Consider the following 23,946-nt stretch of genomic DNA (forward strand, 5'->3'; position numbering starts at 1 on the left):
GAAAATTGCAAACAAAGCCAATCACTGACTGGGCTAATGAGATGAAATGAATGAAAATTAACTGCACAGTTGGCAAGGTTGTGAGGTTTGATCAAAATCCTTTTTTTCTTATCTGTTACATTGCCGTGGCTGAAAATTAACCAGAGCTGAAGAGCGTTAAATTAAATTTTCTGAGTGACTATATAAATGGCCCATGCTATCCTCGGTAAAGTTCAGCAATTACAGGATAAAGGCATTTATTTGAAAGAAAAGTTGAGATGAAAAAGAAGAATTTGAGAAGATGCAACTGAAATCAGCACTTTGCCAAAAAGTGACCGAAATAGTTTAAAACAACTGTACTTAATAAAATTAAATGTAAAGTGCCATCCAATTTGATACGCACAGCAACTTCTGTACGATGGAAACAAACACCAAAATTCTTCAAGAAAAGATCATTTGAAGAACTTGCAAAGATTTTACACACTGCTCTCCTCAAAGCAACTTCCACTTGTAAGCTCTTCTAAATCACCCTGAGCCAGCCAGTGTGATGCAAGTGTTTCTTACACATCTCAACATTACAAGACACACACATACACACACAAACACAACACCACACACCTGGCTGTCAATGTGGGACACACAAGGTTCAGAAAGACTCTCACTAACTTTTTAGTGGTGGTTGCCGAGGCAAATCTGCATTTTCCCCCATCAGAGCTTCTTTCATTAAGGTGCTGTACAAGTCAGAGTTGGGCTGCACCAAATACGGTCCACACAGATTCCATTCACCAGCTGGGTTTGACTTTCTGTCCTCCACCCCCCAACAACCATATATCCCCATCCTTTTCGAGCATCACCCTCCCCCCCCCCCGCACTCTTCCCAAAACTGACCCCCTCCCCCACCAAATTCTGTATCACATCTCACAGCCTCCACATTTGCCGCAGTCCCTTTCTACTATCACCTCCCCTTTTATGAGGCAAGCTTCGGTCGGTGCAGGAGAAAAGAGGAAAATTAACCAGGGCACCACAGGGGCTGGGCCTGCCATTCATTCCGTCGCTATGGCTTGCACACGACAAAGTCGCACAGGCCTTGTGTGCCACCCTGCTGTTCTCACAAAGCAACTTCACACCAACCAATGAAAGGCCAGTTGCAAACCAATGACATCACTAAAGAGTGGGTGGTCCTTCTTCCAGTTGTAGCCAATCACCACAAGACCATGGCATGGCTTCAGGAAATACCGGGATTCCTCTTCACTAAGGGATATTCAAAGCTTTTAACAAACTGTCTCAGCTTCCAGATATCTCTCTTTTTCTGTCTAATGCGCACGCACGCACACACACACACACACACACACACACACACACACACACACACACACACACACACACACACACACACACACACACACACACACACACACACACACACACACACACACACACACACACACACACAGTAATAAAAATACTGATAAATACAACAAGTTTGACTGGTCAACACCCACAACAACTTGGACTGCATCTCAAAAGAAACAGCATTTCAGCAAGAATTTCTAGCAATGCTTTATCAATTTCTGCAGCCAAATAAACCCTAAGAAGTGCAATCAATACAGTTATCTGCCGCACCGTTGTACTGCATTAGAAGTAATTATGAAGCGGATGAAATCTTCGAAGAGAAATGTTCTTGCCGTTATCATTGCGTCGGAAATCAAACTTTCCCAGCTGAAAGGACTTTCTATTTAATGTTCTCTTGCAGACAGGTATCGGGGACACACACACACACACACACACACACACACACACACACACACACACACACACACACACACACACACACACACACACACACACACACACTGTAAAACATGCTCACATATTTTCAAAGACTCGAGAGCGAAGACGTCAAACTCCTAATGCAGTCTCAGGCAGCAGCAAAACACGATTAATTCAACGTTTCTGATGATAAGAAAACCAAACTTAAGTTCTGTGTCGGTTTCAACTGTATTCTGTCTGTCAGTGATTAAATTGTTAGGTGTTTAATGCATGGTGTGTACAATTATTGCACGCGATTACAATGATAGCAAAAATGTCAGCTGTTAATGATTTTACGCTGCTAAAAATAATCAAATTCAAATGTATGTATGTCTGTTATATTTAAAATAGCGTATCCCATACCTACCCCGAACTTTTGCCCAGTGTAATTAATTTAATTGTTCTCTTTCCACTGTTCTTTTCCTTCCGTTATGTCCTGGCCCATTTTGTGTTCTTGCTCCTCAACGAGCCGAGACACTATGTATAATTGTTTTGTTTTTTTTAGACGTTGTAATTTAAAACATACTCGCACATTGCCATATTGTTTGATTGAATTTTTTGCGGAAAATAACATTCATTGCATTTCATATTTTAATGATAACATTCCATTACAGATATCTTAACCGGTGCAATGTAAAGTAAGAAATTGTCGGGATAGAAACTGTTTGTCAAGAGAACATCTGTAACATTATGAAACCGGAATGGCACTCGTTTGGGCACATACTGTACCTTTGCCAGGCTGAACAGTCGACGCTTTGTATCCCACTGATAGGCCGGATCCGGATCTTCACCAAAAATACACTCAATTCAACCTTGTGACATACCCAATGTGTACACAACGTTTTGAAATATCATGCTATATATCGTATTTGGCCCTATCCTTCAATGGTGAAGCATCACTTCAACAATTTTAAAATTCTACTATCCGGATCCAGATCTCGATTTTCACCAAAATCCACTAATTTCATCCTTGTCACATACCCAAACTGTCCAAGTTTCGTCCAAATCCATCAACAACTTTTTGAGACATTGTGCCATACAGTATATTGTTTTTGGCCTTATCGCTCAAGAGTGAACAATCACAAAAAATACTAGTATCTGGATTGTCACCAAAATCAAATTAATTTGTCCTTGTCACACACCCAACCGGTCCACCAAGTTTCTTCCAAATTCATCCATAACTTTTTGAGGTATCCTGCACACAATGGATAGACAAACAAATAGGGGTGAAAACATTACTTCCGCCCACCTTTGGTGGCCGAGGGAACTACAATAGGACTTGGTAGGGTGCATACCTCTGCCTTTCTGAACAATTTATGTTTTGTATCCCACTGGTATGCCTGATCTGCATCTGGACCTGAAACAAAATCGAATCGGCTTGTTCTTGTTACCTTACCAACCTCATCCACCAAGTTTTGTCACAATCCATCCACAACTTTTTGAAACATTGTGCTATGTATATTTTTTGGCCCCATCTCTCAATGGTGAAGAATCACTTAAATAAATATAACAAAATAATGAAAAAAATGCTATCCGGATCCAGAGCTTCATGAAAATCTAATCAATTCGTCCTGGTCACACAACCATACTGCCCAACAAGTTTCGGCTGAATCCGTCAAAAACGTTTTGAGGTATCCTGCTCACAAAGAGAGACAGACAGACAGACAGACAAACAGGGATGAAAGCATAACCTCTGTCCAACTTTGGTGGCAGAGTTAACTATAACAGCACTCGTTGGAGTGCATACCTCCACAAGGCTGAACAATTTATGTTTTGTAGCCCTGCATCCAGACCTGAACTCTGCATATCTGCATCCATAGGCCAGATCCATATCTGCATATCTCTGAAACCATAGGCCAGATCTGCATCCAGACCTGAACCAAAATCTAATCTGCCTGTTCTTGTCACCATACCCACTCATCCACCAAGTTGTCATAATCCGTCCACAGTGTTTTGAAATATCATGCTGTATATCGTTTTCGGCCCCATCGCTCAATGATGAAGAATCACTTGAATTTTGTTTTTTAATACTCATATCTGAATCAGGATCTTCACCAAAATCTAATCAATTGATCCTTGTCACACCTCCAAACTGTCCAGCGAGTTTCTAAGAGCTTTCTATCGAAGGGTGTCATCCTTTATGGGAGGCAAAACCAACAAGCGCAACAACCCGTTTCCACAGGCCGCCGACTGGAGAATTTTAAGGAAATATCACCATCAGTGAGAAGCAGAAATAAACTGCTTTTTCTCGAACTTATAACATTCACAGCATCCAAGTGTGAAAGGAGGGAACTTCTTAAAGCATATCATTGTTGGACAACATCATGTTTATCTGAACCAACAAAGCCACATTCTTTAAATTCAAAGAAAACCATCTCGCAGAAGTGATCAATCAAAATCCTTTGCATTATTTCTTTGACCATGTTGAAATTTTGCTTGATGGAGCATTTCAACAGAGAATAAGGACTAATAGAGGCTTCTATCACACAGTACTGGATGTATACCTATCTTGGACAAGAAGCAGCCAGCTTTCCTCTGAAAAAAGCAACAGTATATATTTTAAATGCAATGCTGCATCCGATGAAAAGCAGAATGTCCTTTTTCCTGTTGGAATTGTGGGAGAGGGAAGTTCTGCCTCACTCATAATTTTCACTGGATTGAAGCCCACCATGTGTTTCTTACAATGGAAAGTAGCCTCATGGCATCAACAAGGTCATATCCACTGCACTGAAAACACTGTAGAAGGAAAGCTTCTGTGCTGGCATCAAAAAGACAAAGAACCGATGGGCTAAGCTCATTGAGAAAACAATATATGTAGACTGTTGTCGTATGAATACAAATTGTCAGCGTTAACATATATATTTTGGATGTGGGGTGTTGCAGGTGAGAAAACTTTTTCATTGCACTTGATGGGGTTAAAAATAATCATCCAGCATACTCCATGACAAAAAAAACCACCACCAGTCAGTCTTGCACCACCGCAACATCCCACATGAAACCATGGGTAAGAACAAGCCAACAACTCAACAAACGTAAAAACAAATTCGTCGATTTCCATTCTCAAGCTACCTTATAGTGATGCTACCCCATAGTGGCTGAGTTATACACAAGTGTTTCAAAGTAATATCACTGATGTAGAAAGATTAAGAGTGTATAGTTACAGTAATTGCCAAAATAATAACAAAAATAAACTCCTCGACCACCTCTTCAACCAACGGTCCAAATTATTCCCATCTCCTTTGTGGGATCGGCCATGGGGGAAGTTTGGTCCAAGTCTTTCATGAACTGTCCGGCCCAGGCGTGATTTTCGATTTGAACTCATTTGTGCAGGAATTTGGGGATTTGTTGGAGATGCCGGTGACAATTCACATACTTTCCAAGAAACACGCTTTGGAACCATTATCGTGCCAATGCGAGCATACCCCAAGCAATACGGGATAGCCAGCTTAACAGCCATCTGAGGGACGGCACACTTTTTGATACAACACCCTGCCTGCGAAACATCAGAAACATCACACATCAATAATTGTTTATCCATTTGTTCATTATTTATGATGATTATTTGTCTATTCATTAGATATGAAGAGACAGAGAAATAAAGAGATTACAGTAAATAAAAATGAAAACCCCAAACTCTTTTCCACTGCCACAAAATGTCATAAGCAGTACTGTATAAAAAAAAAGGAAGAAAAAAAAACATGTCAGCAGTGTATGAATTGTACCTAAAGCATACAATGTTTATGATGAAGCTGTTACCTGTTAGATTCTATGTGTTAATTATTGTAAGCTGTTTCACCCAGCATGTGTGAAACATGGTTGTTGTGTTGTGTTGTTCTTTGGTATACAAAGCATTATCTTTACCTCTGCCACCGCAGGTGAAGAAGGTCATGTTTTTACCCCTTTCTGTCTGTTTGCTTGTTTGTCTGTATGTTTGTCTGTTTGTTTGTTTGTGTGCAGGATACCTCAAAAAGTTGTGGACAGATCCAGAAGAAATTTTGTGGACACGTTGGATGTGTGACAAGGCCGAACTGATTAGATTCTGGTGAAGATCCGGATCCGGATATGAGGGATAGAATATTTTTAAGTGATTCTTCACCATTGAGAGATAGGGCTCAAAAACGATGTATAGCACTATATCTCAAAAAGTTAAGACGGATTCGGACAAAACTTGGTGGACATGTTGGGTATGTCTCAAGGAGAAATTGATTCAATTTCGGTGAAGATCCGAAGCTGGATCTGGATTCGAGAATTATTTAATTTTTAAAGTGATTCTTCACTTTGAGAGATGGGGCCAAAAACGAGTCCTGTATCGCATGATATTTCAAAAATGTATTGGGCCCGATATGTTCTCGTGGATCAGGCATTACGTGGCGAAGGTATGCACTCTAGCGAGTGCCCTTCTAGTTTTGTTTTTTTATATAACACCCTCACATTACATTGTGGAGGAGGGAGTGAGGGAAGTGGTGGAGGTAAGAGTGAACAGTTGAGATGGGGGGGGGGGGGGAGTAGTTGGACCAAACGGAATATATTTTCTTTTTATTAATCTCTGGTAATCTGACTGACTCTTCTTTCTCACCAACCAAGTTTTCATCCATTCCTGGTGTTGGTAGTTTCAGTATGCTTTTGGTAAATTCCTTTGGCTTTGAAAGCCTCCAGGATATTCTGACCACTTTTTCTACACAGCAGGGAAAACATGTGATCAATGCCATGGCATTATTCTGTGCTATCGTTAATTGTTGGGAGTAATAAAGAGCGAAAACCAATGTCGATTTATCGAAGTAAAGGGATTGGAAACTTTCCTAGATGTTCTTAAATGCCCTGTCAGAGAAGCTTTATGGTAAGCACGCTCACAGTTCAATCACTATGAGACCAGTTTGGCCTGGCCAGTTGGTTATAGACCGATTGAGCTGTATCATTTTTTGCAAGTACAGTATTGTTCTTTCTAAATCATTTGATTTTGTGTGTGCAGAGAGCATCATGTTCCATTTTTTTTCTCATTCAGCATGTACCTATAAATCCATCGTATCTACACTTGAGTTTGTCTTTTTTTTTCCAGATCACGTATTTCGTTTATAGATCCCAAATACAGCATATTGAACCCATAATAAAGTAAAATCCAAAATATTTCCCAAATCCTCCAGATTCATGTTACAAGAAACTAATCATATTTTTCATGAGGCTTTTGTTGGCAGGTTGAAATGAGGAGCAAATGTTGTTGGTAGTTTACTAAAAGTGGCAGATATGTAGGGAAAAAGACGCTGGACATATAATCAGCCTGTTTTGCAGCTTAAATCAACAAGATAATTGTCTTACTTGTTATGAACTGCAGATCCAAAAAGAGAAAAATGTCTGCAATCTATTTGGAGTCGCCATAAGCCTGATGGGTTCTTTATGGTTGTCCTGAACCCCCCCCCCTCTCCCCACCCTTCCCCTACCCACTACCACCAATGGGTGCTGCTGTTTCATGCACGTGATTCAATAATGACAATCACGTAGCCAAATTTAATCAAACGGGCATATCAATGGCTCAAAACCTTTAAAGACACCATAGACTACAATATCAGTGTACAATAACGTTGCCAATACAAAAAAATAACGAAATTACATTTAAAAAAACTGCACAATGGCACGAGCTTTAACACTTACTCCCACCTATGACTACACAGCCAATGAAGGGATGGACAGCAGTGTTCATTGGTGCTCACACCACCAAAGCACTTGATAATGTTTACTCTTTGCCAGAAGGAAAAGGGAATTTGTCATCAAATACATTAATTCATCCATAAACACTCCAATGATGACCATTTCACTCCCTGAAAGTCATCTCAGAGATCATTTAAATTTAACGTTGAAAGCCTAAAGTTATAAGACGTCCTCACACGTAGACCGTTCATTTCATTCAATCATGTGAGTGAGTAGTTTACGTGATCCCACATAACCCTGAATGCCTTCCATTGGATAGCGAATGAGATATCATTCATTAATTTGGTACCACTTGCATCTGAAGCCTGAGAGTTGAAATAATATGGCTGCAGGCATTTTATGGTTTCAAGGAAAGTAGTTCATATAATATAATTGACAGGGGAAGATAATTTTAAAGAAAATGCAAGATAACTGCACTGTACATGCAATGTTGAGAAAGAAAACAGTAATCCCAGAGGCTCCATCACACCTCTGACTTCACTAATGATGTTATATTCTCTTCCAGAACATATGCACATGATGCATCAATGGTGCACGTGCATGTGTACACACATGAGTGTGCATGCCACACATACATATAATACATAGTGCATCCTATTTACAATGGAAAAAACTATACATTGTGAAGTATGCTATTTACCCGTGCAACGTAAACGTCTTTAAATGTTTCAGAAACATTAATATTAACAGTGACACCCTTAAATAGTGAGATCCTTTTTCCGATTGAGCAGAGGCCACCCACCGCAATGCCTTTCTGTGTGTGCTGTGTTGGAGCCATTTACAATAAGAATAGAATTCAACTTCTTTGGGCATTAGGTCAAATGCCTACAGCACTAGTGCGCCAAAAAAAACACGTTGTCATTTTCAAAAATCGAAATTATTGAATAACAAAAGGGTTTTCTTCTTTTGAGAAGCGCATATTTTTATTTATTTATTTATAACGGCAAATTAATCCCAGGATCAAATACCTGATGAGCGTAATCAAACGTAAAAGAGAAATGGTGAAGGCAGGCAGTGAGCTTTTGATCTTTCCAGCTGGCTTCACATCTTGAAATGAGAAAACTCCAATTTGTTAACACTACCAATTCCCCAATTACCACAGGGCCTTTCTTTATTACCATAATGCAGCCCAATAAACCTCTCAAGTAATTAAATCTGATATCGACCTGTTTTATTTGCATACAAATGCATCTCCTGTGGTTGGAATTTTGGCTTCCGAAAAGTGTTTGTCAACATCTTGCAAATGAAATGCATCTTGAGGTGTTTTCAAGAATTCTGAACGGTTCAAGGCAAAATCCACAATTGCTGAAGATATTCTCTCTCTAACAGTTCAAGGCTGACTTGGGACAAACGTGGTATATGCGGTCAGGTTTTCGTGTCCATGGGCACATCAGCTTTTCAGGCCTGCAGCCATGTTGGATGCAAACAATACGTCGACCACAGACGGTCTGCTCTTTTGCATAATATTCAAACATTCAGGACGACCAAATTTCAACTGCATTGTAAAATCTGCAAATTATGATGCAATGAACGCAAGCTGGGATTCCAATTTAGTTTTGACCCAGCAAGATAATGATAACTTCGGTTTTACACATTTTTACCTTAGCTGCGGATGGAACACTTGATGAACTATTATCCTGGATCCCACGGTGAATGCTGATCATTAAGAAAACACAATGGCTGAACACAGTCAAACTAAGCATGCAGTGGTTGCTGCAGTACCGGCAAGGGCTTGATGAGGATCGTCTATGCAACTTCCCATAGTCAGACAAAATAAAACAGCCTTCATAGCGAGGTGGTGGGTAGCCAAGCAAACGAGCTGCTGCTTGTGCTGATCTGCATGAATTAGTTCCTAAAGCTGTCCCATACCAAAGCATCCAACTGACCCCATGTATTCCTGAAGAAGGGAAGGCCTAACCTGCTTGGAATTTTCAGGGTCACCAGGGAGGAAAGGGAGGAACTGGAAGGTTTTCTGGGAAAGGGTGTGGGGAGAAAGGGTAGGGGGGGCATAGTGACCCTACCTTTCATCCCCACCATAAGATCAAGACATGAGAGCACTTAAGAAGAGGCACAATTGTGGATGATTATTTTTTTCACAACTGTCTGTCTTACAATTACCACCGAAAAAGGCCACAGTTCATTTGTTTTAACAGCCATGGTTTGAAGCAAGGCAAATTTAATCTCCCCAACTACAATCTGATTTTAGCACCATTAGAGAAGATGATAATTGTATTTCTCATTTCCATGCCATAGGAAATTAGCAGCTCTATTTCCTTTGCGTATGGCTCTTGAGCTCTGTTGACGCAACACCCACCGCAATGAACGCCGCAAGTAAAAATGACACAAATGAGTGCAAAAATCACCTCTTAATGGTCTTATAAGATTGAATTTTTTTTTAAAGCAACCTTTCATAACAGCAGACGGGAAACCCTCTGGCCCGTGATTGATTTCGAAAGCATCAGCAATCATGCATACGAGGGAAGCCAGGCGTGGCCGTTTTAATAAATCCATGCATCAACTCGAGGCTCTGACAAGCCAGATAAAAATCAGATGGTAGCATGGAATTCACATAACCACCAAGTCAGCGAGAGCACTCGCGATTGATTTTGTAATGCTTTCTTTTGCTTGCTTAATCTCTATTGTCTCGATCTTCCACCCAGCCAATTAAGGGGCACAATAATGAAGGAATCCCGTTTCAATTGATGCACATCGGTTTGGCATCGAACACGACACAGAACGTGCATCATGCAAGCCGTTTTACAAGAGCGTGCCTCCATCGCTTTTCCATTGGCAAGATGTACCCGAGCAGTCATGAAAAACACTTGGCCCCATGAAGCGCAAATTGTCATTTAATGACGGGAAAATTATGCGCTGTCTTGCAATTCCACCGTTACAATGCGCCTAATTCCGCACGGCAAGCTTGCTTAAAATCTTTAAACGAAGTTACTTGTTGTAATCCGAGGCTGCAGCGAAGGCTGACCTTATTAAGCAATGGGCGATTAACAGAAATCGGGTTTTTTGTGGCACGACACAATTGTTCATCATTAGCATAATATTGGCATATCATTAAACAGGTGCATACATGGCGCATGTTCAGTGCTGTTCTACCCCGAGAGATGAATACCTGGACTGTTTGCAAAGGTTAAGTATTATCTACCTGCAGCATGTCAGGGTTGATTGATCGGTTATAGATGGGGTGAAACGCACTTTCCACGCACCTGCGTACATGCAATTTGCCAGAAATGAAGGGATTTACATTATGATGCAACTGTCACCCAAGAGAACGATATATTTGCGTCAAAATCATGCCACTTGCATAACCGGAAACATATGCGGCATAATACATATTACAATAGCTGTTCTCTCAAATAACGTTGAAATATTTAAGTGAGTCGAGGATGGCTGGATTGAAAAAGCCCTGAATTAAAAAAAAATAATGATTCGACAGCAATCTGCCGTGTTATATATATATATATATATATATATATATATATATATATATATATATATATATATATATATATATATATATATATATATATATATATATATATATATATATATATACACACACACACACACATACAAGCCATAAAACATGCAGGAAAACGTCCTACCATATCACACACTCGGCCCCTCATGCATACAACAAAGAAACAAAATAACTCTAATTAAAATTCTCATCCCGGAAAAAAATATTATAATCTGCCAATTATCATGGATGCAATCTGCCTTTTCACAAAGATTATATCGAGAGCGGCATATTGTTCATCCAAGTGCATGCTGCGGCATAACAGCGGCTTGAACCCGAAAAACTGGTTTCGCTGCACCTCATTTTTACCCCCACACCACACTACACCATGGGAAGGCAGTTCGCCTTTGCTAAAAAAACAAAAAAACAAGAAGCCTTTCCTTCTGCAGGAAAGACACTCTCTAGGAACACCAAATCTCCTGCCAGGTTGGTCCTTTAAAGTTCTCTTCTACACGCTCAAAACGGCATACAGTTATAAGTTGTCCATCGTGGTCGAACCACAAAGTGTTGATAATTTTCCATCAAGGGGTCTACAACTCGAGGTGACATATAGATATATATATATATATATATATATATATATATATATATATATATATATATATATATATATATATATATATATATAATCGTTTTTTTCAATGGCATTTCTGGCATAAAATTTCTGGTGAAAGCAGGGAACTTATGATGCCATGCAAGGTGTTCAGACAGTGTGCAAGTCACTTGATATATACCACAATAAAGCAAACATATGAACGACACAATCACACAAGACTGCTTTCTTCTTCCAATGGGAATATTAACACCAAAATGCAGAATAAATGATGGAAGAAGCAGCACCTCAGATAAATATGGCGTATTGGCTTTCCAATTCACCAACAACCATAAAGATACATATATTGGTTTCCCAACTCACCACGGATCAGCTACGCTGTGATGGTATTGTGAGATGTGTTTCCAAATGGTTAGGATTTGAATTCAGAACCCTCGGGTTCCAAGACAGACCCCTCTCACATTGACAAGCACTTGACTGAAGAAATAAGCCACTATCACTTCGTCCAAAAACACTGAAGCATTACCTCGGTAATGGTAATATACTGGGTGCTCAATAAGTAATAAACTGGGGGCTCAATATACCACATAGTCAGTCAACCACAATGTTGTGGTGCAGTGGCCTCAATAGAGACTGATTTATTGAAGATGATTGACACTCAAGAGCAAATAAACAGAAACACCAAATCACAACGTGGCATATTAGCTTTCCAAATGACCATGCAATCAGTCGTGCTGATGTGGGAGTGTGAGAACCATCATAGAATAAACATCAAATGTAAAACTCTTATGCTTGAATCAAATGTCGAACCGCTAAACCACATGAACAGACAAACAACCATCTTCCCTTTACAGGCAATAGAAGTAGCAGCAACTCAAAAAGTGACTATTTTTGATTTATAATTCACTGGATGACCAACCCACTGTCATGGTGCTGTGTGTTGTGGGAGCATTGGGCCTAAAATCAAACCTGGAACCCTTGGGCCCAAAGTCACTCGTTCAGCCTGCAGCAGCAGCAGCGCACGCACGCACGCACGCACGCACGCACGCACGCACGCACGCACACACACACACACACACACACACACTTTTCGACCTTATCCCCTCCTGGCCCCTGCCGCAATGGGCTCACACGATTACATTTCCAGGAGGAGGGTCAAGCAGATGGGGGTCGACATTGGCGCACGCTGTTCAAGCTTTGTCACAGCAACAGACCAGTCTTAAGTATGAATGAAAGAGAAATTCCGCTGAGGGAAGGACATTCAGAATGCAACAGCATGGGCACTGCAATATCAAGTCGCATCAACAACAGGAACATCAACAAGAGCAACAATGCAAAACAAAAGAAGCACTGCAAGCAGCTGTCACTGTCCTTCCCACTTCCCCCCATGGCCTTTCGCGATCCAAGCGAACACAGCGCGAGACACAGCACGAATGGAACACAGCGATGGCTCGGGAAGGGACAGGAAGGCTTTTTTTCCGGAACTGCTTGGAATCCTGCCGGATACCACACGCCATTTCCTGAACCTCATCAGGTTCCGCGGACCCGGGATTACATTAAGTTGCCTTTAATTCAAACTTGCGGGCCACGGCGCCTGATAGGCAATGGCCGAGGCTGGCGGCGGCAGCAGCCCCCCACCCTCTGGCTGCGATCGATCGTCGGACGGGCTTACCGGGCTCGGCTGCCGCTGCTCGCCTTTTCCCTCGCCCTTCCCTTCGGCTTCAGCATGCGCGGCAGCCCTGGCGGCGCTGCGCTACGCCGCGCCGCCTCTTCTCGCGCCCAGCCTCCTCCTCATCATCATCCCACGGTGCGATAAAGCATCGCTCGCCCACCCGTGCCTCCGCCCGCTCGTCTAACTACTGGCCGCCCTGGCCCCGCGGAGCGGTGGAGAGAGGGAGCGAGGCAAAGACAGAATGAGTGAAAGAGAGGGAGCTATAGAGGGGGGTAGAGAAGAGAGCGAGGTAGACAAGAGAGATAGGGGTAGCAAGGAAAGAGAGGAGAGAGGGAAGAAAAAGGTCGAGAAAGAGGTAGAGAGGTAGAGAGGTAGAAAGGTAAAAGGTAGAGAGGAGAGAGAGAGAGAGAGAGAGAGAGAGAGAGAGAGAGAGAGAGAGAGAGAGAGAGAGAGAGAGAGAGAGAGAGAGAGAGAGAGAGAGAGAGAAAGGGGGGTGGAGAAGGGGGAGGGAGAGAGAGACAGAGACAGAGACAGAGAGAGAGACAGAGACAGAGACAGAGAGGCAGAGACAGAGAGGCAGAGACGTAGAGACAGAGAGGCAGAGACGCAGAGACAGAGAGGCAGAGACAGAGAGAGGCAGAGGCAGAGGCAGAGGCAGAGGCAGAGGCAGAGGCAGACAGACAGGGAGACAGAAAGGGAGAGAGAGAGAGAGAGAGAGAGAGAGAGAGAGAGAGAGAGAGAGAGAGAGAGAGAGAGAGAGAGAGACAGAGAGAGAGAGAGAGAGAGAGAGAGAGAGAGAGAGACAGAGACAGAGACAGAGACAGAGACAGAGACAGAGACAGAGACAGAGACAGAGACAGAGACAGAGACAGAGACAGAGACAGAGACAGAGACAGAGACAGAGAGAGAGAGAGAGAGAGAGAGAGAGAGAGAGAGAGAGAGAGAGAGAGAGAGAGAGAGAGAGAGAGAGAGAGAGAGAGACAGAGAGAGACAGAGAGAGACAGAGAGAGACAGAGAGAGACAGAGAGAGACAGAGAGAGACAGAGAGAGACAGAGAGAGAGACAGAGAGAGAGAGAGAGAGAGAGAGAGACAGAGAGAGAGACAGAGACAGAGACAGAGACAGAGACAGAGAGAGAGACAGAGACAGAGACAGAGACAGAGACAGAGACAGAGACAGAGACAGAGACAGAGACAGAGAGACAGAGACAGAGACAGAGACAGAGACAGAGACAGAGACAGAGACAGAGACAGAGACAGAGACAGAGACAGAGACAGAGACAGAGACAGAGACAGAGACAGAGACAGAGACAGAGACAGAGACAGAGACAGAGACAGAGACAGAGACAGAGACAGAGACAGAGAGAGAGACAGAGACAGAGAGAGAGAGAGAGAGAGAGAGAGAGAGAGAGAGAGAGAGAGAGAGAGAGAGAGAGAGAGAGAGAGAGAGAGAGAGAGAGAGAGAGAGAGAGAGAGAGAGAGACGCGCTTCGACTGCCAGAAATGCCTAAGCACTCCTATAACACGCGGCGGAGCGCTGGAGCCGGCGGCCGGATTATGAAATCAGGCGAGCTGGGGATAACGCGCACTGCGATCGCATCAGAAGAGGCATTTAAAAAACGACGAGCCGGTCGTTGAGGGGTCAAAAAGCGTGGGGTACGTACTGCTGGCGACGCGCGCGCGCGCGGCTCCGTCGGACGCGCGTTCAGTGCGGAGGGTCTGGCACGCCAAGGCTCGGGCTTGTAAACACAGGGCGCCTGCCGCTGGTATGGCGCTCATTGGAGTTGTTAAAGCTGCGGGTAACAAAGCGCTCGACGTGACCAGGACAGAGAGGAGAAACAGGGAGAGCGACTGCCTTGCGACTGTCGGCGGCTGCGAATGGCTCGGAAGCAGCAATTAGCGAGAAACACGCACACGCGGAATGAGCTCGGACTACGATCGGCGTTAGTTGGGGGGGGGTTATCGGGGGAAGCTGATAGGGGGTGGGGGTAAAAGGAAAAAAATAGAGATCGACGGCGTCGCAGACGATGGTTCAACTTACTCTTCTCGTCTGTTCATCTTTTCGTCTTTGGTTAAAGTTCGTGTATCGAGCCCGCCTGGTAGGAAACCCCTTTTGCGCACCTCCGTCGGCCCGGCGACACCCTGCTCGCGACTGCACGGCGACTAACAGGGAAGTGGCAATGAAAATTCGATATCTTTATTCTGCTAATTATTTCCCATGCAAACTGGCCGGGGGGGAAGAAGGGGAGGGGCAGGGGCGGGGGCGGGGGAAGTACTGCGCATGCCCTCATTACCGAGGAACGACGGGAAGGTGTAATTAGCAAGGTGATCAATATTCAGCAGCCCCCGAGTTTGACGCTTTGAAGTCCGGGGGCCGCGCGGTGCGAGCGCGTAATGACGGGGTACCAGCGGGATGGCGCGGATACATCGGAGCCTGTCGGCCTTTGTGCGAGCGCGTCCAAGTGTCGGCGCCGCGCACTTACTCACAGAGCCGACATTTGGGCGACAGTTGCAGCGCTTGCCGCGAAACGTCTTAAATTAACGCAGAAACAGAGCGAGGTCCGGCGGTTCTCGCTTCGAGCATATGTGCATGGAAGGGTCCAGGGAGGGCGGGGGGTCGGGCGGTCGGGTGTTGGTGATACTTGGGTAAAATCGAGAAATGGTGCAAATAGTTTTCAGCATTTGTCTTTAGTAGGAGCATTTGAGTGACGACGGTGTTCGTGTACACGTTAGCGAAATAGAGGAGAATGATTGTAAATGAGTGTAGACTTTGGGATTTTAGATAATATATATATATATATATATATATATATATATATATATATATATATATATATATATATATATATATATATATATATATGTGTGTGTGTGTGTGTGTGTGCATATACACACAGGTTCATGCAACGTTGATGAAGAATTGCATTGCATGTAAATAGTGTGGTCACTTACGATTGACTGAGTTATAAACAAAGCACGCACTTGTCAAATGTTAGGAACACTCCAAAGAAGAGGACTTTGAAAGAGATGTTAAAAGGGTGGCGGAGAACTCGAATCTGCTCCGTGCATGACCCAGGCCGCCCATGCGGGATTTGGACCATTCCAGCCGAATCGCGAGGTTAGTTTCGCTCCGAATGCCGCACATAGGGGACAAAAACTAGAGTTTCCTGGAATGACTGTCTCTGAGAAAACTCTCTGTCCTTCTGACAACATGCTATATATTGTGATATGGAATATATATATATATATATATATATATATATATATATATATATATATATATATATATATATATATACATGTATCTGTTGTTGAATTCTAACCTATACCCAGAGTTGCGATTTTCCATTGTTTCTATAGATATCTGACGGCATTGCTTGCTTGATGATACCATTTAATCCCGAATTCAGTCTCCGTTCACAGCTTACTGCTTGTTATTTTTCTTGAAACTTCACATGACGATGCAGCTGCTTTAAGGATAAGAATCCGCAGCTCCATGATCCCCGGAATTCCGCTTTCGACTGCTGTGCCGCGAGTATGTACGTATTCGGGGTTTGTTGTTACAGGTGTTTATAACCTGCAGCCTGCAAGGCACATTTCTCAGCACATGTACGGCAATGCGTACATGCATGCTGCGCTCCTGAGAATTGTAACAATATTCTTACACTTTATATCCATGTGGGTTATTGGGTTCTGCATCTCATTGTTGGTGTTTATGATACAGGTGCGAAATGCTCGCCAACGGTCGGGCATATAGTTTACATCATTGGTGATGCAAATGATTCATGATTGTATATAATTCGGCGCTTTGCTATATTTTCGATATAAATGCATAAATGCTGGACAAACACACAAAGATAAATTAAATGAACGAGGTGCTTCGTCTAAACACGTTTTGATTGTTTGATTTTTCTGTAACGTTGTGGGTCAGATACTGATGATTTAGCAGCGCCCTCTGTAGATTCCAATCCGTTGCATATAACTCATTGCCGGACGTGGAAAAAGGTAGACATATATATGGAGCGAGAGAGAGAGAGAGAGAGAGAGAGAGAGAGAGAGAGAGAGAGAGAGAGAGAGAGAGAGAGAGAGAGAGAGAGAGAGAGAGAGAGAGAGAGAGAGAGAGAGAGAGAGATGTCCGATATGTCCGCTGACATAGTGTACGAAAAGTTTTATTGGTATAAAGATCAGTGAGTGCTTCCTGTGCAGAGCAAAACCACAGGATGAGACAATGCAGACATAACCGTGTTTGTTTAACTTTTCATGAGCTTCGGTGAATACCCGTGCGTGAGTTTCGGATGCGGACGGAGAAGAAGCGACGAGATTTAGTTGAATGGGGACGATCAAGCAGACACACGTCACACAACAGATGGCAAATGTATGTGTCTCTCAAAAAAGTATACTTTCGAGTCGAGGAGATACTCACAAACCGAGCCCCTTAAACCACAAAATAACCCCCTGGTTCCTTGCTACGTCAACAAAAGCTCGTGGGACAGACACGGACATACACACAGGCAGACAAACAGAGAGAAGCACACACAGGCAAGCAGACAAACACAAACAAACAAACAAACAAACAAACAAACACACACACACACCTGAGGAAATAAAGACGCAAGGCTTGTTATACATACTCCAGCATTCCATGGGTGATGTTTCCCCACATCAGGAATACACAGCAAGCCAAATCAAAAGTGTTGGTGATCAATTAGAAATCGAAGAAAAGGCGTCGGCTTACCTTCCCAAAGCAGCGGCCTGGCGGTCGCGGCGTCTGCACCTGCCTCTTTAAAACCGTCATGGCAGTAACATCTTTGGAGAAGGCGATGCAGAAACGTAAGTCGGATTTAAAAAGAGAAAAAAAAGAAATCGCAATCCTGACCGGAAGTACCCCGTTTATTATTTATTTATTTATTTATTTACAAATGCTGCACGACGCAGAGACATCCAAGCGGCGCTTCACTCACTTGAAGCACCTTCTAAATGAGTTAAACTCACACTCAGGCTCAGCAGCGCCTCACTCACTTGGAGGACCTTTCAGCAGAGTTAAACTCGAGTTGGTGCTCGCCCTGGGGCCGTCAAACATCGGCCTTTAATGCGTCGTGCATGAAAATGCATTCAAAGTTTCGGAATTCAAGTGTGAACGTTGTGTGTGCGTGTGTGTGTGTGTGTGTGTGTGTGTGTGTGTGTGTGTGTGTGTGTGTGTGTGTGTGTACGAAAGTTGTAACTTTCTGTCATTGTCTTCAATTGTTCTTTCAAATGCTCTTTCTCCTCTCTTTCCAAAGGAAAATTTGCGACTGAACATTTGCCATTCGACGATGAAAAATCTCGAGCGGGGTTGTTACATTATTGAAAATATTTCTCATGGCTTCTGTCTCTCTCACACACAAACACACAAACACACGTGAGTAAGTCCTACATTTTACAAGAAATTAAAATTTATGTAACGCAAGTTACACTTTATATTCATGGCGCATTTATTTTCCAATCATAGTGCGTAAAATCCGACCATATACTTGATACTATGTGCCTTGGAATAAAAATAAGAGGGAGGGTTATAATAGAAAGTGTAGCGTGTGCGTGTGGTGTAGTGTGGTGTGGTGTGGTGTGGTGTGTGTGTGCGTGAGGGCGAAGAGAGAGAGAGAGAGAGAGAGAGAGAGAGAGAGAGAGAGAGAGAGAGAGAGAGAGAGAGAGAGAGAGAGAGAGAGAGAGAGAGAGAGAGAGAGAGAGAGAGGAAGGGGTAATAATGTCAGGAAAGTAGGAATGCGCATTGAAGCCTCCACAATGGCGAAACGTTTTTATACCTGTATATCACCCATTTCATCGCAATTACAATGATACACACATGCTGGCCACTCTTCAGTGTCAACGTGCTTCGAAGCCACAATGCCGACGAATGTAGGTGAAGAGTACGCAAGGCATTCACGGCGTATGAGAGACAGGCACAAGTTCTCAGGTTTGGACCCAAAGGATGCTTGTTGGGGAGGACATGGGATCCAACACCACCTGGTTCAACACCTTCATGCATAGATCGTATCACATCGTGTAAATATACGATTGATTACATGGCGAACTTGTTTAAATCGGTTTTCTCAGACAATAAGAATAAACTTTAGGTGGTAGTTTGATCGTTTCATAGTAACAGCGTCGGATCTGCGATTATATCGGTTTGGATGTGTTTGCCAACAATCTGTTTTCAAAATGCAAATTATGCACGTCTAAATTGCAGATTACGTCGATACATCCTCCAAAACACTGCATCGCTCACACAACAGGTCATAATAAAAGTATGTCACGTGCAGGTGAGGATTACCTATACATGGTGGGTGCGAGCAATGGACATTTACCATATGTACAAGGAGCAATGGAAAAGCATGATATTTGCGCATTTGGGGTCGTGCAAGGTGTTATGGGTGAGTATAATTGACACATCCAATAAGTAAGTTCTTCACCAGGTATAAAAAACAAAAGCTAACGCTGATTAACGAAATGGTGTTACTTTATCCCACGTGATTATTTTCATGCTATTTAAACAGTTGTATATTTTTTTAATTTTTAAAAAGTATCGTCATTCACAACGATTGAACCTTTTAAATCCAAATAATCACCTTTTCATTCTTTGTGCACTTCTACTTAGGTCACAAACTTACTGATTGACCCACCGTACACCAAGCTACGGCGCGACAGTCGCGCATTGCATGTGTACAATCGCGTGTTCAACCAGAGTATGTGTCCGATAAAAGCCAGACCCAAGGTTAACATTGTTATTTTTTGGTGGTATTGTCTATCCACAAGGACAAGCCTGATGATTTTGCTCGCATAGGTATTGCAAAAACACATCGGTGGAAATTCACTGATTTTACATTGTTTGTATTCAAAATTTGGAGGGCCACGGGAAGTGGGAGAGGTGGGTTCAATTAATACTCAAGGAGAAATCAAAAGCCTTAATATAGCACAACAATCAGGCAAATATGTAAATAGACCAAATAAACCTGCATGGGGAAAAGCGTTTTATTATATCATGTGATGTCATGAAGATAGGTCCATAAGAACATGGAGCGTTTACGCTCAAACGGCACCATTTAGTCCCGCTGGGTCTTGGGAGCAGATCGAGGATACACAGGGTGAGGCCCTTAGGGTGAGAGTTTGCTTCTCGTCTGCGGGTGAGCGAGGAACGAGGGACGGGGCGTTCCGAGCCTAGCCCGACCTACATGGTCACTGCGGGTGCTGCTTGTCACCAAATCGAGCAAACATATCCAAAGCGTTGGGCATATTCCGATAAACCCATGGTCATGCAAGCCAAAGGCTATGGAACTATTTTAGTCAATGTTATGGGATTCTTTTGGACAAAGGCTCGAGGATTACTTTGGCCAAAGGCTATGGGATTATTTTAGCTAAAAGCTGTGGGATTTATATTGGCCAAAGACTATGGGATCATAATGTTGGTCAAAGGCGAGATGATTTATATTGGCCAAAGGCTATCGGATTGATAAGACCACGTGCGCATAGATATATAAGAGTGGAGTTTCAAAAATAAATATTGTGGAATGAGATTGTTGGTATAATCCAAGAAACACCAATCTGTTTACATTTATAAAATTCAATCTACAAGTGCATGCGATAAGTATGGATATAATTTTTTCTTCCTAATTTCACATGCCCATGATTTTGAAAATAACCAAAGTTCATGTAACCTCGTTCCTCGAAAATGTTGAACATCCCACGTAGTTAACTGTTTTATGAAATAGGAGATTTTAAAATTACTTTCATTGAAACTTTCCGATTTTCTTAAATTTATTTCTGGTTGAACGATAAATCAATTTGTCATCTACAAAGTGAGTCTGTGTGAGGACGTGCAAAAGCACATTTAAAAAACTTATTTTACAAATCACTTGAATACAAAACTTTACTTTCATCCTCGTAAAGTTATAATTGTAATTGTCACAAATCGATAAGCCTGCATCTTATAAACCTCTAACCCCACATACAACCCTATAACCCTACGTATAACCCCCTCTCTAAGTCTATATACCCCCAAGCACATGATTACAAGATTCACTCCAAAACGAAAAGTCCATCTCCCAATACCAATCCAATCCTCAATGGGAGGGGGCGGGGGGGGTGCAACGGAGGTAAGGGTGTGAATAAGTTTGTTTCATAAAATTTGCCGCAGAAAGTCAGACCCGTTAAAACACCTGCATCATACCTTTAGCAATTTGTCTTCGATACCATTTCAGACAGGTAATAGTCCAAAGTCGTGCATTTGTCCTCATGCTGGAGACGTTTTCATATGGCGCTGCAAGTTTATAACCACTGCAGATGTGAAAAAATCTGCTATATTTATGTCATGAGAATTAGAAAAAAAAGTTTTATGCATCTTTTTATTTAAATTTCCATAAAGAATAAATAAATAAATTATTTTCCTAAAAATAAAGATAAGACATATATATATATATATATATATATATATATATATATATATATATATATATATATATATATATATATACATATATATACATATATATACATATATATATATATATATATACATACATACATACATATATACATACATACATATATACATTACTACATACATATATTGAACTCTTCGGCTGATTCCACGCACTGTCCGAAAGTTCTAATCGTTAACAGAAAAATTGAGGAAGTTTAACCAATACCAATTAAGACAATAATTAACAATTTATCGTAAATTCCAATTTCATTCGTTTTTGGGTTACAAATCATCACATTCGCAGTGGATAGGAAGTCACAGTGATTCAGTATATATATATATATATATATATATATATATATATATATATATATATATATATATATATATATATATATATATATATATATATATATATATATATATATATAAAAATAAAATTATTTACAGGTAATCGTTACACATCACGACCTAACATGACTGGGGAAGCCATTATCAATTACTTGGGCAATAATTTATCACCCAATGATGCGTTCTATGTGGATATTGGTCACTTCATTTGTTGAGACAAGATGTGGGGTCATGGCAGGAGGGTGACAGTGCAGGGCTCGATAGAAAGGGACCGCGCCTTTGCAGGAATTGCGCTTCGCCGCGGGCGATGCGATGCGCCCAGGCTCATTGTCAAGGCGAGGCGCTCTCGCCGTCGGCGCCACCTTGCAATTTGGGGAGCGGATTAGGTGAGGCACGGTTGTGCTGCAGGGAGTCGAACCCCAGAGGCACAGAGCCATGATAAGATGCGCTAATGCAAAGGCACGGGCCGTGGGATCAGTGAGTCCGGATGCGCTCCTGCCATTGCGTCGTCCCATGGGTCAAGCACAATGAGGGGGTCACTCCTCAGAGGAAAAGCCATCGACTTTGGCCTTCCAATAAATACTCTAGTACATACTTATTACCTATATATATTAAATAAAAGTACAACGCATGTCCATTGAATAATGGTCGGCCTTGGTCTGCTCTACTAGTTTCCTATCTATCCACCTGTCCAAATTGTTGCACTCCAAACATACCAAAACATTGAAGAGTTCTATCTATCCCAAAAGTGATTCCCGACCATTTCACATGAAATTCATCCCTAAATTCTGGTCGTTTTGTTGTTGCTGTCTTATCCGAAGGGCAAATGTAGTATATCCATATGAATATAAAACATTGCTATTCAAGGGATATATTCGTCTTTCACGAGACGAGTATACTTTAAAACTGAAGTTTCACTTTAACGACACCGACAAAAAGTTACTTCTAAACCTTTCCATGGTCCTCACAACACGAAGACAACAAGATTGATGGACGAAGATGAGTAGAGAGAGCGAGAGAAAGAAAGAAGTACCACAAATTGAAGGCATATACGAATATCACACGAAACCCTTGGCATCATGGAATGACGATGCAATTGGAACACGTCGATGGTTTGTATATACATAGTGCAGCAGAGTGCGTACCAAACATGTGCAAACAAATCTATCTGTGCATCGTGTTAGCATCGCGGCCAAACTTCTCCCCGATTGATGAGGACCATATAGTGGTGCACACGGGTTTGGTAAACGGATAGTTAATTGAGCACACTTGGCGGTGACTTCGTCTCAGAATGTCGTGACGACATAACGCCTGAGCTGTTGGGATTGAGGCAACGAGCTCTTGCCTTTCGTATGGCTGTTGTAAAGTTGTCGCCGCCGCGCTTCTTCACCTCGGCATAACAACTCATATCACCGATGGCTGTCGAGCATTTCTCAATGCCCCCTAGTGGATGCTTGTCGATCAAACTTCAGAAATCGGCGTTCATTTCACTGCCATTCAGGAAGCACCGAGAAAACCTCAGGCCTGTCTGTTATTTAATAAGCGCTGTCGGATGTTTTTTTTTTTGATAACCGACGATTATAACAGATATTAATGGTAAACAACTGCTGTTGGTTGTCGTTCATAATATGCATCACTTTGAAAATGTGCTTTTAAGAGGTCCCTGAGTTGATAAAAAATGACGGCTCAGTGTTTTGCTCGGATCAGAAATTGAAAGCAGCTGCGGCCGCGGCTTTTGGCAAAGCTTCGACGGGCGTCTCATCCTCCGCGTTCCAAGCTCCCAGGATGGCCTAGTCTCACCTGCTGCATTCATAGTTCTTTTGGCGATTTATATACGTGCATATCACTGAAGCTTGATTTGTCTATTCACCGACAGCATGCTGCCGTTTCAGGTTTAC

General features: G+C 42.4%; 1 protein-coding gene across 5 annotated transcripts in view; it reads right to left on the minus strand.

Annotated features, from left to right (window-relative positions):
• Window positions 1-23,946, minus strand: part of LOC147023246 (zinc finger homeobox protein 3-like) — a 585,945-nt gene that overhangs the window by 418,763 nt on the left and 143,236 nt on the right. Inside the window, exon 1 of one of the 5 annotated variants that reach the window (XM_085888475.1) lies at window positions 17,981-18,041. The exons of 1 other annotated variant lie outside the window; for it this stretch is intronic. The gene's annotated coding sequence lies outside the window, so the exon portion shown is untranslated. Of the gene's footprint in view, window positions 1-13,248; window positions 13,686-14,909; window positions 15,200-15,286; window positions 15,409-17,980; window positions 18,042-23,946 lie in introns of those variants that run through there. 3 more of the 5 variants (XM_085888472.1, XM_085888474.1, XM_085888470.1) reach the window with 3 other exon arrangements.

The sequence above is a fragment of the Eptatretus burgeri genome, chromosome 7 (genome assembly GCF_056783735.1).
Source record: "Eptatretus burgeri isolate ZD-2024b chromosome 7, Ebu_testis_v1, whole genome shotgun sequence".
Taxonomy (NCBI): domain Eukaryota; kingdom Metazoa; phylum Chordata; class Myxini; order Myxiniformes; family Myxinidae; genus Eptatretus; species Eptatretus burgeri.